This window comes from Felis catus, chromosome B4 (assembly GCF_018350175.1).
Source record: "Felis catus isolate Fca126 chromosome B4, F.catus_Fca126_mat1.0, whole genome shotgun sequence".
Taxonomy (NCBI): domain Eukaryota; kingdom Metazoa; phylum Chordata; class Mammalia; order Carnivora; family Felidae; genus Felis; species Felis catus.
Genome location: NC_058374.1, coordinates 141,350,642 through 141,364,529, shown reverse-complemented (window position 1 = coordinate 141,364,529; position 13,888 = coordinate 141,350,642). Strand labels below are relative to the sequence as shown.

The window sequence follows — 13,888 nt, the reverse complement described above, 5'->3', positions numbered from 1 at the left end:
CCCTTGAGGACAGACACGGGGTCTGCAGGGCGACCGAAGCCCTGCGGCAGGTGGGGTGGGGGAGGGTTATGGCGCCCAGCTGTACCTGTTAAAATGGGGGGGGGGGCGGGATTGCCGAGGAGGCGAGGGCGGAACCACAGACACAGGCCACAGACAGAGCCTGCTGCCCTCCCCCTGCGACCGCCACCACGTACGAGCCCCAGGCTGTCCCCCGAGGACACCCCATAGGCTGGAGATGCCAATACCTCGGCGACCTGCCCGGGGCCACGTATGGGAGGGACAGTGGGAGGAGAGGGGTGTCCCGCTGGTTCACCCCTGCTGGCGCTCAGCCCGGAGATCCGCCCCTCACATTGAAGGGGCGGAGCAAGGGGGCGCCCTTTCCTGCAACCCCCTCCAGCGTCTGGTCCCGGAAAGGGGCCGTGAGAGGCCGGGTCAAACAGGAGCTGAAAGGAGGGTGAGAGGGGGGTGGGCGGAGGGGCAGAGAGGCCTCACCCTCGGGTCCCAGGCCGCCCACCCCCATCCCAGGTCAGGGTTTCGGGGGTGGCGGGCTGTGGTCTGCGCTCACCACGTTTTCGCATTGCCCGGCACTTGGAGGCGAGGGGTCCTCTTACCCCCCCAACACCGTCTGCCCGCGGTGCCCCCTCCCCGTCAAGGCGCAGGGCTGGGAGGGGGACTGAGCGCTGGCTACCGCTGTGCCGCCCCTGCCCTGCGTTCCTGCTCCCCTCACCTGGACCATCCGGGCTCGGACCCAGGGCTACCCCCGAAAATCCTCACCTGCCGGGAGGTGGAGCAGGGAGGGGGTGCGGGAGCAGACCAGAGGCGGGCGCCTTCAGGACTTGCGGGAGCCCTGGCCTTCCACGGGTGGGGGAAACCGAGGCCCAAACAGGCTATGACTGCGAGCCTGTCGAGGACATTCGGGGCTGTAGGGACTGGGGTGAGGAGGGGCCTCCTCCGCAGGGCTTCCCGGCTGTCCGCGTGTGTGCTGCCACCAAGTGGCAGCGGCGCTCAGAGATCAACCTCCAAGCCAAGATCTTAGGCCACACCCACGCCCCCTGGCCTGGCAGGCCCGCTTTGACCCGGAACACCCTCCCCCATCCCAGGCCACTCCTGCCCAGGAGAAAGACGCTGAGGAACTCAGGCCCCAGGATAGGAAGGGCTAAAGGTAGGTGGCTAGGTCACCCCGGCCGGGGCTCTCACTTGACCCACAGGGAGTCTTTGGGACATCTGTGTGCCTCATTCATTCACGCATTCATTCACCCATTTCTCAAGCAGGTGCTGAGTACCACTGGGTGCCCCGCTGACCCAGCATCAGGAAGTAACATTGACAAAGATCCCCGCCCTTGCAGCTGGGGACCAAGCCTGGGTCTGCCCTGGACCGAGGGCCTGATTGGGTCAGGATTCTCAGTCCTGAAGCCCAGGCAAACGGGACCGTTCATCACCCTGCCAGGAGCTGAGTTTTGCGTGCGGGAGACAGACGACTAAATACATACATTATATGGGGTGCCCTGCGCCAGGCTGAGGCTGGGGAGAACGAGGCGGGAAAGCAGACAGGAAGTATGCGAGAGGGCACCTTGTGAGCCAAGACTGCAGAGGCGAAGGGCCATGAGCTGCCTGGTTCTAAGGGGATCTGACAGGTGAGAGATGGGATCTGACAGGCAGGCAGGTGGGGCCATGGGACGTCCAGCATGGACACCATGGGTATGAGCAAAAGTGACCGGCATTTCAGCCTCAGTGACTGGAAGGCAGAGCTCCATCGGCTGAACAGGGGACACAGCAGCTATAGTGTTTGGACCTGGTAAGTTTGAGCTGCCTATTGGACATTCATTCATTTACCAGGACTTATGTAGTGTCTGCTGTGTGCCTACTCCCTCAGTGAACAACATAGACACAGGTCCCTGCCCGAGGCAGAGGAGCAAGGCAAAAAAAAACATAAAACAGTGAGTACATTATCTGGGATGTGAAAAGGGCATTCAGAAAAGGCAGAGGGGTGCCTGGTAGCTCAGTCGGTTAAGCAACCGACTTCAGCTCAGGTCATGATCTCCGCAGTTCGTGGGTTCGAGCCCCGCATCGGGCTCTGTGCCGACAGCTCGGAGCCTGGAGCCTGCTTCCGATTCTGTGTCTCCCTCTCTCTCTGTTCCTCCCCTGCTCTTTCACTGTCTCTCTCTGTCTCTCAAAATAAATAGACATTAAAAAAAGAAAGAAGGAAAGAAAGAAAAGGCAGAGCTGGATAAAGGAAGGAGCTGGTCCTGGGGGCATAGTGGCAGGTGGGTCTCATGCAAAGACAAAAAGGTGATAAGGGAGTTAGAGGACACCATTGGGACCAACGGTTAAAAACAGTCTCCTGCCAACCCGGTGAGTCCTCTCTACAAAGGCTGGGAAGAATTGAACGGTTTTGCTATTGAATAAGTGTTAAGAGATTGCAAGGCAGAAAACTCACCCTCTCACATGAGCTGGGCAGGTACAACCCTTTCTATACACGATCGTGAGAAATGATAACTTGTCCAAAGGGCACCTGACATACAGCCTATTTCATGTGATAATAATACAGGCACCCCAGCTCTCTTTGATTACAGTTTGCATGGGATATCTTTTTTTTTTTTTAATGTTGACTTATTTTTGACAGAGAGAGCATGGGCAGGGGAGGGGCAGAGAGGGAGACAAGGACCCAGAGTGGGCTCTGCACTGAGAATGGATGCGGGGCTCCAACTCACAACTGTGAGATCATGACCTGAGCCGAAGTCAGATGCCTAACCAACTGAGCCCCTCAGGCGCCCCTGCATGGAGCACCTTATTCCATCCTTTGACTTTCCACCTCTTTGTGTGTTTTTATCTAAAGTGAGTCTCTTGTACAGCATGTCGCAGGTGGATCATGTTGTTTTATGCACTCTGCCAATCCCTGCCTTTTAATTGGAGAGTTTAATCCATTTACGTTTAAAGAGATTCCTGAAAAGAAAGGATTTACTTCCACCAGTTAGTCATTTCTTTGCTGTGTGTCTCATATGGTTTTTCTTCCTCATTTCCCCCACTACTGCCTGTTTTTGGTATTTAGTTGATTTCTGTGTGGTACCATTTTGAGTTCCTTCTCATTTCCTTTTCTGTATATTCTTTTCGGTATTTTCCCAGTGGTTGCCTTGAAAGTTACAATTGAAATCTTAGAATTATAACACCATAGTTTGAAGAATACCAATTGAGTCTCAATAGTGTACAGACATTCAGCTCCTATCCCCCGTTGTTGTCACAGATATGAACTGTGTGCCCACTGACGGATTGCTTCCTGCATTTCTAAATCATATGGGGGAAAAAAGGACGACTTACAAACCAAAACTGCAGTAATGCCAGCTTGTATGTCTTTCTGTGTAGTCACCTGTTCTGTCTTTCTTCATGCAGCTTTGAGTTACTGTCTAGGGTCCTGTCATTTCGGCCAGAAGGACGCCCTTTAGCGTTTCTCATACAGGACGTCTACTTGTGATCAACTCTCTCAGGTCTTACTTATCAGGAAATATCTCACTTTCCCCTTTGTTTTTGGAAGACAGTTTTTCTGGATACAGAATTCTTGGTCGACAGCGTTTTGTTTTTGTCTTTCATGACTTTAAGTATGTCATCCTACTGCCTTCTGGTCTCCATGTCTTCTAATGAGAAATCTGCCTAAAACCTTTTTGAGGATCTCTTGTATGTGACAAGTCGGTATCTCTCTCGCTGCTTTAAAGATTTTCTCTGACCTTGGCCCTTGATAGTTTGATTATAATGTGTCCTAGTGGGGACCTCTGAGTTTATCCTGCTTGGAATTTGCTGAGACTCCTGGATATACAAATTCATCTCGTTCATCACATTTGGGGAGTTTGGGGCCATTATTCCTTCAAATATGTGTACGTCCCATTCTCTCTCTTCTCCTTCTGGGATGCCCACGATGTGCATGTGAGTAGTCCTGATGGTGTTCCCTAGGTCTCCCTCGCCCTTCCCTTTTTCTTCATTCTTTTTATTTTTGCTTCTCAAACTGGGTGATTTCAATGGCTTCATCTTCCAGCGTGCTTAAACGTGTTGTAGAATCTCCCTGGTGAATTCTTCATTTCAGCCACTGTACTTTCCAGCTCCAGATTTTCTATTTGGTCCCTTTTCACAATTCCTGTCTCTTTACTGGAATTCCCTCTTTGTACCTTGTTCCCCTGATTTCCTTTAACTTGTTACACAAATTAAACACGATGATTTAACATCTGTGTCTATTAATTCCAGTGTGTGGACTTCTTCAGAGCTGGTTTCTGTATAAATCTCTTTTTCCCCTAAGAACGGGCCATATTTTCTATTTCTTGGAACACTTTGTACTTTTTTGTTGAAGACTGAACGTTCTGAGTGTAATGTAACTCTGCAGATCACATTCTCCTGGGGCGTCTGGTGGGCTCGGTCAGTGGAGCACACAACTCTTGATCTCAGGGTTGTGAGTTCAAGTCCCACGTTGGGTACAGAGACTACTTAAAAATAAAAAATCTTAAAAAAAAAAAAAAAAAGACCACACTCTCCCGCTTCTCATGAATTGTTGAGTGTTGCATATTGAAGGCTAATCTTCCATTTGTTTAGTGACTTTTCCAAACTATTTATGCAAAGTCTTTATTTCTTGTTACATGTGGTCATTGAATTTCTGGTTCCATTATTTCTGTGATCATTCAGTGACTTAATAGAAATTTCCTTAAATGTGAATATGTATATCCTCCAGTAGATGCCACAATTAGGAACAAAAGGCAAAACCCAGCAAACTACACTCAGAACTAGTAGGAGGAAGGAAGTAATAAAGGTTAGCGTGGAAATAAGTGACATGGAGAGTACAGAAATAGAGAAAATCGATGAAATCAAAAGTTAGTTCATTAAAAGTACCAACAGAATCAACGCACTTCTTTTTAGTCAGATTGACTAAGAAAAAAGAGAGAAGACTCAAATTACGAAAATCACAAGTCAAGTGAGGATATTACTATTAATTTTACAGAAATAAAAGGGATTACAAAAGCATGCTAAAGGCAATTGTACAGCAACAAATACAGGGTAACCTAAATGCAATGGACAAACTCCCAGCACGCAAGCTACCAAAACCGAGTGAAGAAGAAATAGAAAATCTGAATAGACAAAAACCAAGAGATTGAATCAGTTACGGAAAACCTCCCAACAAAGAAAAGGCCAGGAGAGAGGGCTTTGCTGGTGAATTCAATTAAACATTTTAAGAAGAATTAACTTCCCAACTCTTCCAAAAAAATAGAAGGGGAAATATCCTAACTCATTGCCAATTCCAAAGCCAGAAAGACACTATAAGAAAACTACAGTTCAGGGGCGCCGGGGGGGCTCAGTCGGTTTAGCATCTGACTCGCATTTTGGCTCAGGTGATGATCTCAGGGTCATGAGATCAAGCCCTGTGTTGGGTTCCACATTGCAGGTGGAGCCTGGCTGGAATTCTCTCTCTCTCTCTCTCTCTCTCTCTCTCTCCCCTCCCCCACTCACACTCTCTCTCTCTCAAGACAAATAAACTTAAAAAAGAAAACTACAGGGGCGCCTGGGTGGCTCAGTCGGTTAAGCATCTGACTTCAGCTTAGGTCATGATCTCGTGGTCCGTGAGTTCGAGCCCCGTGTCGGGCTCTGGGCTGATGGCTCAGAGCCTGGAGCCTACTTCCGATTCTGTGTCTCCCTCTCTCTCTGCCCCTCCCCCATTCATGCTCTGTCTCTCTCTGTCTCAAAAATAAATAAAAAAATTAAAAAAATAAAAAAAAAAAAGAAAACTACAGTTCAATACCCTTGTGAGTATAGGTGTCGAAATCCTCAACAAAATACCAGCAAACTGAATTCAGAAGCATCTTGAAAGGATTACACACCATGACCAATTGGGATTTACTCCTGGAACACAAGGGTGATTCAATATCCAGAAATCAATCAATGTAATACACCACATTTACAGAATGAAGGGAAAAGAACACACACGATCATCTCAATTGGTGCAGAAAAAGCATCCTTCTTTCGTGATAAAAACTCTCAATGAACTAGGAATAGACAGGAACTTCCCTGACATGATAAAGGTCACCTATGACAAGTTCACAGCTAACATCACACTCAATGGTGAAGGGCTGGAAACTTTACTCCGGAACAAGACGAAGACACTCACTCTCAACATTCAACTCGGCACCAAGAGTGCTAGCCAGAGCAATTAAGCAAGAAATAGATATAAAAGTCATGGAAATTGGAGAATTAAGTTATCTCTATTTGCAGATGACATGATCTGATATGTAGAAAACCCTAAAGATTCCCCCCAGAACACTTCTAGGACTGACAAATGAATTCAGCAAAATCGGACACAAAACCAACACACTAAAGTCAGTTGCAGCTTGGGACCTGGGTGGCTCAATCGTTTGAGCATCCGACTTCGGCTCAGGTCATGATCTCATGGTTCATGAGTTCAAACCCCACGAAGGGCTCTCTGCTGTCTGCACTGAGCCTGCTTCAGATCCTCTGTCCCCCTCTTTCTCTCTGCCCCTCCCCCCCCCTCAAAAATAACTAAACACTTTTTTAAAAACTCAGTTGGATCTATATGCATTCGCAAAGAACACTGGCAAAAGGAAATTAAGGAAACAATTCCATCTACGATAGCATCAGAAAAGAATACTTAGAAATAACTTCAACCAAGGAGGATGACGACTCCTACGATGTAAACTACAAGTGTGTTTCAGCCTCTGTGGAAAGGCATCTGTGTTCATGGATTGGAAGGTTTAATACTGTTACGATGTCAGTACTACCCTAAGTGATCTACAGATTCGAAGCAATGTCTTCCATGGTGTTTTTGAAGAAACAGAAAAATCTATGTTAAAATTCATATGGAGGGGCACCTGGCTGGTTCAGCTGGTAAAGCGAGTGACTCTCGATCTCAGAGTTGTGAGTTCAAGCCCCATGCTGGGTGTAGAGACTACTTAAAACAAATCTTTAAAAAATAATAATAATAATAAGGGGCGCCTGGGTGGCTCAGTTGGTTAGGCGTCCGACTAAGGCTCGGGTCATGATCTCCCGGTTCATGAGTTCGAGCCCCATGTCGATCTCTGTGCTGACGGCTCAGAGCCAGGAGCCTGCTTCGGGTTCTGTGTCTTGCTCTCTCTCTCTCTGCCCTCCCCTCACTTGCGCTTTGTCTCTCTCTGCCTCTCAAAAATAAATATTTTAAGATAATAATAATAGATAAAATTCATATGGAATCACAAGGGAACTGAATAGACAAAATATATACTGAAAAAGAACAAAGTTGGTCTCACACGTCCTGATTTCAAAACTTACTACGAAGCTACAGCAATCAGGAATGTGGTATTGGCTCAAGGACAGACACACAGACCACTGGGATAGAATCGAGTGTCCAGAAATAAACTCTCGTATATGTGGTCGATTGATTTTCAACAGGTGAAAAGACCATCTCAATGGAGAAAGGGTGTCTTTTGAACAGACGGTGCTGGGAAAACTGGATCTCCACATGCAAAGTAGTGAAGTTGTAAAGTTGTACCCTCCCCGTGTGCCCATCGACGGATGAACCAAATGTTGCGCGTCCACAGTGGAATATTAGCATTGGAAGGAACGAGGTCCTGACACCTGCCTACGACTACAACAGGATGAGCCTCGAAAACACTACCCTCAGCGAAACAAACCAGACACAAACGGCCACGGGCTGTGATTCCACTCGTAACAGCTGTACAGATAGGCACGTGAAGACCACAGGTCACCGTGGCCTGAGGGACGAGGGGTGGGGAGTTTCATAGGTACAGAGTTTTTGTTTGGGATGATTAAAAAGTTCTGGAAATAGGGGCGCCTGGGTGGCTCAGTCGGTTAAGTGTCCGACTCTTGATTTCAGCTCAGGTCATGATCCCGGGGTCGTGGGATAGAGCAGCACGTTGGGCTCTGCACCGAGCAGGCACTCTGTGATTCTCTCTCTCCCCCCCCCCCCGCCCCTCCCCCACTCGTGCACGCTCTCAAAACACAAATGGTGGTAGTGGGTGCACAACGTGAGCGTTCCTGATGCTGCTGGATTGTACCACTTAACCATTGTTCAAATGGAAAACCTTTCCTTAGGTATATTTTACCCCAATAAGACTTTTTCTCCCCAAAGGCTTTTTTTAAGTGTTCTCGAAACCCAGCGTGGCCTCCACCTTCCAACCCAGAGATCAAGAGTTGCGCGCTCTCCTGACCGAGAGCCATAAAGCCTTTCTTCAAAGGACTTGTCTGCGCCCTGTGCGGCACGGTTCACTGTAAGTTTACCCGGTGATTGGGCGGTCATTGCGGCGGCTGTCCCCTTTCATTCCAAGCAAATTTTAAATGACCCTATTTCTGTGACAGCTAGTATCCACTTGGGGCCAGGCTTCTAAGTCCCAAGGGGGAGGAGTACCTTCCCTGTTGTTTCCATTTCAAAGAGACCCTCTGAGACCATCACGAAAAACGTTGCTGGAAGGCAAAACTGGCCCGAGGCTTGTTTATAGCTTTTCAAAAAGTTTGCATCCATCTCAAAGGGACAGAAAGAACTTACTAGTTTTCTATAGGAAATGCTCTAAGAGAAGGGAGTGGGAAGTCTTCTTCCCTGTTAACAGCAAGGAAAATTCAAGTTTGAATCAAGTTTGATTCCTCTACGTGCTTACGACACGTAGAGGAAAAACTTTAGGGGAGAGGGAAGAGTCAGTGCAAAGGCCCGGGGGTGGACACGGACAGAGTCACAGGAACCGAAGGGAGGGAGGAGGAGGGGCAGAGCGGGCTTCCCACTGAGAAGCGGTGGGCTTTCTTCCCCCGTGAAGGGTGTGGGAGGGGCCTCGGACTCCGTGAGCAGGGGTGCGGGGCACGCAGAAGCGTGGAGAGCAGAGCCGCTGCGAGCCGCTGCAACACCCGGAGCGAGAGGCCAGGGGGTCGCCCTGCAGGTGGGGAGACACAAGGGGTTCGGGGAGGGGGCGAGGCAGGGGCGGGGCGTGTCCTCGGATCCGGGTCCGGGGGGCGGGGCGGACCCGGGGGAGGGGGTGGGGGTGGGAAGGGGCGGGGGCGGGGCGTGTCCTCGGATCCGGGTCCGGGGGCGGGGCGGACTCAGGGGAGGGGGTGGGGGTGGGAAGGGGAGGGGCGGGGGCGGGGCGTGTCCTCGGAGCCGGGTCCGGGGGCGGAGCGGACCCGGGGGAGGGGGTGGGAAGGGGAGGGGCGGGGGTGGGGCGTGTCCTCGGATCCGGGTCTGGGGGCGGAGCGGACCCGGGGGACGGGGTGGGGGTGGGAAGGGGTGGGGCGGGGGCGGGGCGTGTCCTCGGATCCGGGGCGGGGGGCGGGGCGGACCCGGGGGAGGGGGTGGGGTGGGAAGGGGCGGGGCGGGGCGTGTCCTCGGATAGGGGGGAGGGGGCGGGGCGTGTGCTTGGAGCCCGGGGGCGGGGATGGGGTGGGGCGGGGGGGTAGCCTCAGATCCGGGGAAGGGGGTGGGGCGCGGGCTCGGGTGCCGGGTCGGGGAAGGGGACGGAGCCAGGCGACCTCGTGGTCATCCGCCTCCCCCAACCCCCCATCCCCCAAGGCGATTCCGAGGTCCGGTTTGAGCCCGGGTCTCGGGGGCAGGCTGGGGAGGGTCGGCAGCCGGCGCGGGCAGGGCGGGGCGGGGCGAGGGAGCAGCTGCGGGGGTTGGGCCCGGCGACCTCGGACGCCCCCCGAGCGGCTCTTGGGGGGAGGGAGCTGTCCCGGGGGAGGGGGCTGGGGCTCGGCTTCCGGCCCCGGAGGGCGAGAGTCCTGCGCCACGTCTGTCGCGGGGAGGGGGCGGCCCTGTGAGCCCTCCCGAGTCCTGTAGGGGCGGGCCTCGGGGGCCAGGGAGGTGGCTCCAGGTCCCCCCTGCCCCCCAGCCTCGCTTTGGCCTTTCCCGGGGGAAACGTCTTTGAGGACGTCTCGCTTTTCTCGGCCCCCGGATTCCCCCCGCAGGTGGCTCTCTCGGCGCCCCCCACCTCGCAGCGCCGGCCCTGACCCGCGAGGGGCACCCCCCACCAGGGTGCAGGCGCACGGCTGCGCCCTGGTGGGACCCCCAGGCGGAGGGGGTCCCCGAGGAGGTGACCGCCCGTCCCCCTCTGGGAGAACTCGCTCCAAAGAGAAAGCCCGGCGCACGCAAACGAGGCCTGAAATGTATCTTTTAAAAATCTTTTGTGCGGCTGATTTTTAATTATCATACTGAAAAATTGCCACTTTTATTTGCGTGGACGGTTTCGTGGACTGTTTGGAGAGTCGTCGCTCGACCGGGTTCGGAGCAGTTCCGTTACCCCAAGGACCGCCTTCTGCTGTGGCTGGCAGACCCCCCCCCCCAGCCTCCCTCCACCCCCTCCACCCCCCCTCCACCCCCTCCACCCCCCTCACACCCCCTCATCACCCCTCATCCCCCTTCACCTCCGCCTCACCCCCTTCACCCCCTCACCCCCCTTCACACCCCTCTTTACCACCCTTCACCCCTTCTTCACTCCCCCTTCACCCCTCACCCCCTCATCCCTCCTTCACCTCTCCCTCACCCCTTTCACCCCCCCTCACCCCGCACCCCCTTCGCCCTGAAGCCCTGCTCTGGTCCCCCCGGCGGTGGCTGGGTCTGACCTGGGCCCTGGCCCCGCCCTCCAAGCGGCGGCCGCAGCAGCAGTCCTCTCGGTGCCTCGGTGTCCCGCGGTGTAGACGGGTGGCCGGTCACGCACTGAAGAACGTTCGGTTGTTGCCTCCTATTATTGCACACAAAGCTTCCTACCACGTTCGTGCCCGGTTGTTGTGTGAACGTGCATCCCGTGTCCGGGTGACCGGCCAGGGCTGGGATTGCCACATTCCGTGTCGGGTGCGAAGCCGGAGCCGCGACCGTCGTCCGGGGGCCGCTGCCCGCCTGCTCCCTCCACAGCTGCTCCCTGGCCTCCCGTAGGCCGTGGGGGCGCCTCGTCGGGGCTGGGGGGTGGGGGGCTCCCCGGCGTCTAATGACACCGAGGTCTTCTCGTGGCCTCTTCGTCGTCCCCGCATCCGGTTTGGATCAAGACCTTTCCTACGTGCAGGTAGTGCTGTCTCAGTGTGGACACTCCGCGTCCCTCCTCCGACACCGGGTTCACGGCACCTGTTTCCTGTCGTTCTCTTGACAGTGTCTCTGGGGGAGCAAAAGTCTGCGTTGGGAAGAGGTCCAGTTTATCAGTTTCTTCTCCGATGGCGTCTCTCCAAACTCCGAGCAAGCCCATGTCGTGAAGATCGCGTCCCGTGATCTCCTGCATAAGTTGTGTATGTTGTGCACTTAAACCCTTTGAGCTTACCTTCGCCGAGGTGTGGACTGGAGGTACAGGCTCCCCCCTCGCGCGTGGGGGACACTGGCCCAGTTCCATTTGCTGAAATAGCTGCTTGTCCTGCGCTGAGCCGCACTCACATGGCTGCCAGAGTTTTCCGTGGCTCTGTTTCTGGACCACCCATCTGGTCGGCGCCCGGGTCCCTCTAACACCAGTCCCACCCTGTGTTGCTCACGCAGCTGTGTGGTCAGTGTTCCAATCAGGTGGCTTCCAGCAGTTTTGTTCTCTTTCCACTTGTTTTACTTCTAGTTCCATTGCTGTTACATAGGCATTTTAGAATTTGCCCATCTCTGTCTACAAAAAAAAAATCTTGCTGGAATTTCGCCTCGTGATGTGTGAAGTCTATAGATCACTTTGAGGAGAACTGACATCTTTGCTACGCTGAGCCTTCACATTCATGAACATGGTAAGCCTTTCTATTTATGTAGATCGTATCTGATTTCTTTCAACAGCATTTTGTCGTTTTCAGTACTCATAGCCTTTTCGTACTTTGCTAGATTTGCACCTAGACGTTTTGGGAAGCTTTTGTAAAAAGTGATAGTCTTAAAATTTTGGTCTCCAATTATTCATTGCTTGTATCTATCTGGGCATACAGTTGATTTTGATGTACCAATCTCGTATCCTGCAACCTTGCTTAAACTCACTTACTGGTTCTAAGAGTTTGGTTCTGTTTAAAAAATAGATTCCCTGGGATTTTCTACACAGATCGCTGCATTGTCTGCAAATAAGGACGGCTTTATTCTTCCTTCCCAATCAACATGCCTTTTTTTTTTTTTTTTTTTTTTAATTTTTGGGACAGAGAGAGACAGAGCATGACGGGGGAGGGGCAGAGAGAGAGGGAGACACAGAATCGGAAACAGTCTCCAGGCTCCGAGCCATCAGCCCAGAGCCTGACGCGGGGCTCGAACTCACGGACCGCAAGATCGTGACCTGGCTGAAGTCGGACGCTTAACCGACTGCGCCACCCAGGTGCCCCTCAACATGCCTTTTATTTCCTTTTCTTGCCCCATTGCACTGGCTGGAGTTTCTAGCACTGTGTGAAATAAGAGTGCTGAGGGAGGGCACCCTGGCCGTGATCCTAATCTCAGGTGGAAGCATTCAGGCTTTCACATGAAGTACGATTTAGCTGTAGGACTTTTACCAATGCCCTTTGTCAGGTTAAGGAAGTTTGCTGGATATAGAAATCTGAACAATGATTCTTTTCTTTCAGCACCAAAAAGATACTGTATCACCGATAAGAAAGTCTGGCATTCAAAGCATCGTTCTTCTATAGGTAACACATCATTTTTCTCTGGCTGCTTTTAAGATTTTTTTTCTCTGTTTTTAGTTTTCAGCAATTTGATTATAAAGTGTCTTGGTGTGGGGGCGCCTGGGTGGCTCAATCAGGTAAGCGTCCGACTTCGGCTCAGGTCGTGATCTCACGGTTCGTGAGTTCGAGCCCCGCATCGGGCTCTGCGCTGACAGCTCGGAGTCCGGAGCCTGCTTCGGTTTCTGTGTCTCCCTCTCTCTCTGCCCCTTCCTTGCTTGTGCTTTGATCCTCTCTCAAAAGTAAATAAACATAAAAAAATTTTTTTAAGTGACTTGGTGTGGATTTTTTTCAGTTTTTCCTGGGTGGGATTTGTTCTGTTTTTTTAAATTATAAGTTTATGTCTTCCACCAAACTTGTGAAGCTTTCAGCCATAATCTCCTTAAATATTTTTTCAGTCTCAACGGTCTTTCTCCTCTCTTTCTGGGACTCTAATGAAACAAACATTAGCTCTGTCGTCCCGTGGGTCCCTGAGGCGGTTCATTTTTTTAAATCTTCTCTCTTGGTGAGATGAATTTCTGTTGCTGTGTCTTCAAAGTTCATTGACTCTCTTGTCGTCTCAATTCTGGTATTCGATCCCTCCAGGAGGGTCTTTTTCCTTTTCGGTTATTCTACTTTTCAATTCCAAAATTTCCATTTGCCTCTTTTTTTTTTAAATGTCTTTCCCTTTGCTGAGCCGTTCTATTTCAATTTGTGTCAAGACTTTTTGCAGTTTCTGGTTAAAGCATTTTAATAGCGCTTGAAAGTCCCTGTCAGATCATTCAAACATCGGTGGTATCACATCATCCGTGTCTGTTGTCTTTACCCACGTGAATTGAGATTTTCATGTTTTTCCAAAACTTAATCTCATGGGCTAATTTCCCTAGGTTTCTTTCTCTCCATTATTTTCCTGGTACTTTCCAGTTACCTGAGGTTCCTTTTTCCTCCACCAGAAACTGTCCACTTCTGCATTTGTGACGCATCTGGGGCCAAGTGGCACGACTTAGAGGAAAAACTTCTGCTAATTATCAGGTTCAGCACGGTTCCAGGATCCAAGATCAACATACAAAAATCAGCCACATTTCTTTATGTTAGCAATGAGCAATCCAGCGATATAATTGAGAAAAAATTCCATTCACAACAGCATTGAAAAGAAAGTAACTAGGAGTCAGTTTAACAAACGGAGTGTGAGACTTGAACACTATGCAGCATTTCTTTTTTTTTTTTTTTTGTAATAATGATCTATTTTTGAGAGAGACAGAGCGAGAGGAGAGGAGGGGCAGAGAGAGAGGGGGACACAGAATCA

General features: G+C 51.3%; 1 long non-coding RNA gene across 1 annotated transcript; it reads left to right on the top strand.

The window, feature by feature from the left end:
* Nucleotides 1-9,439: 9,439 nt before the first annotated feature.
* LOC109501877 lies at nucleotides 9,440-13,888 on the top strand. The gene is made up of 5 exons (XR_002744082.2): nucleotides 9,440-9,543; nucleotides 11,103-11,235; nucleotides 11,547-11,703; nucleotides 12,508-12,570; nucleotides 13,536-13,888. It is a non-coding gene; the product is annotated as an uncharacterized LOC109501877 (long non-coding RNA).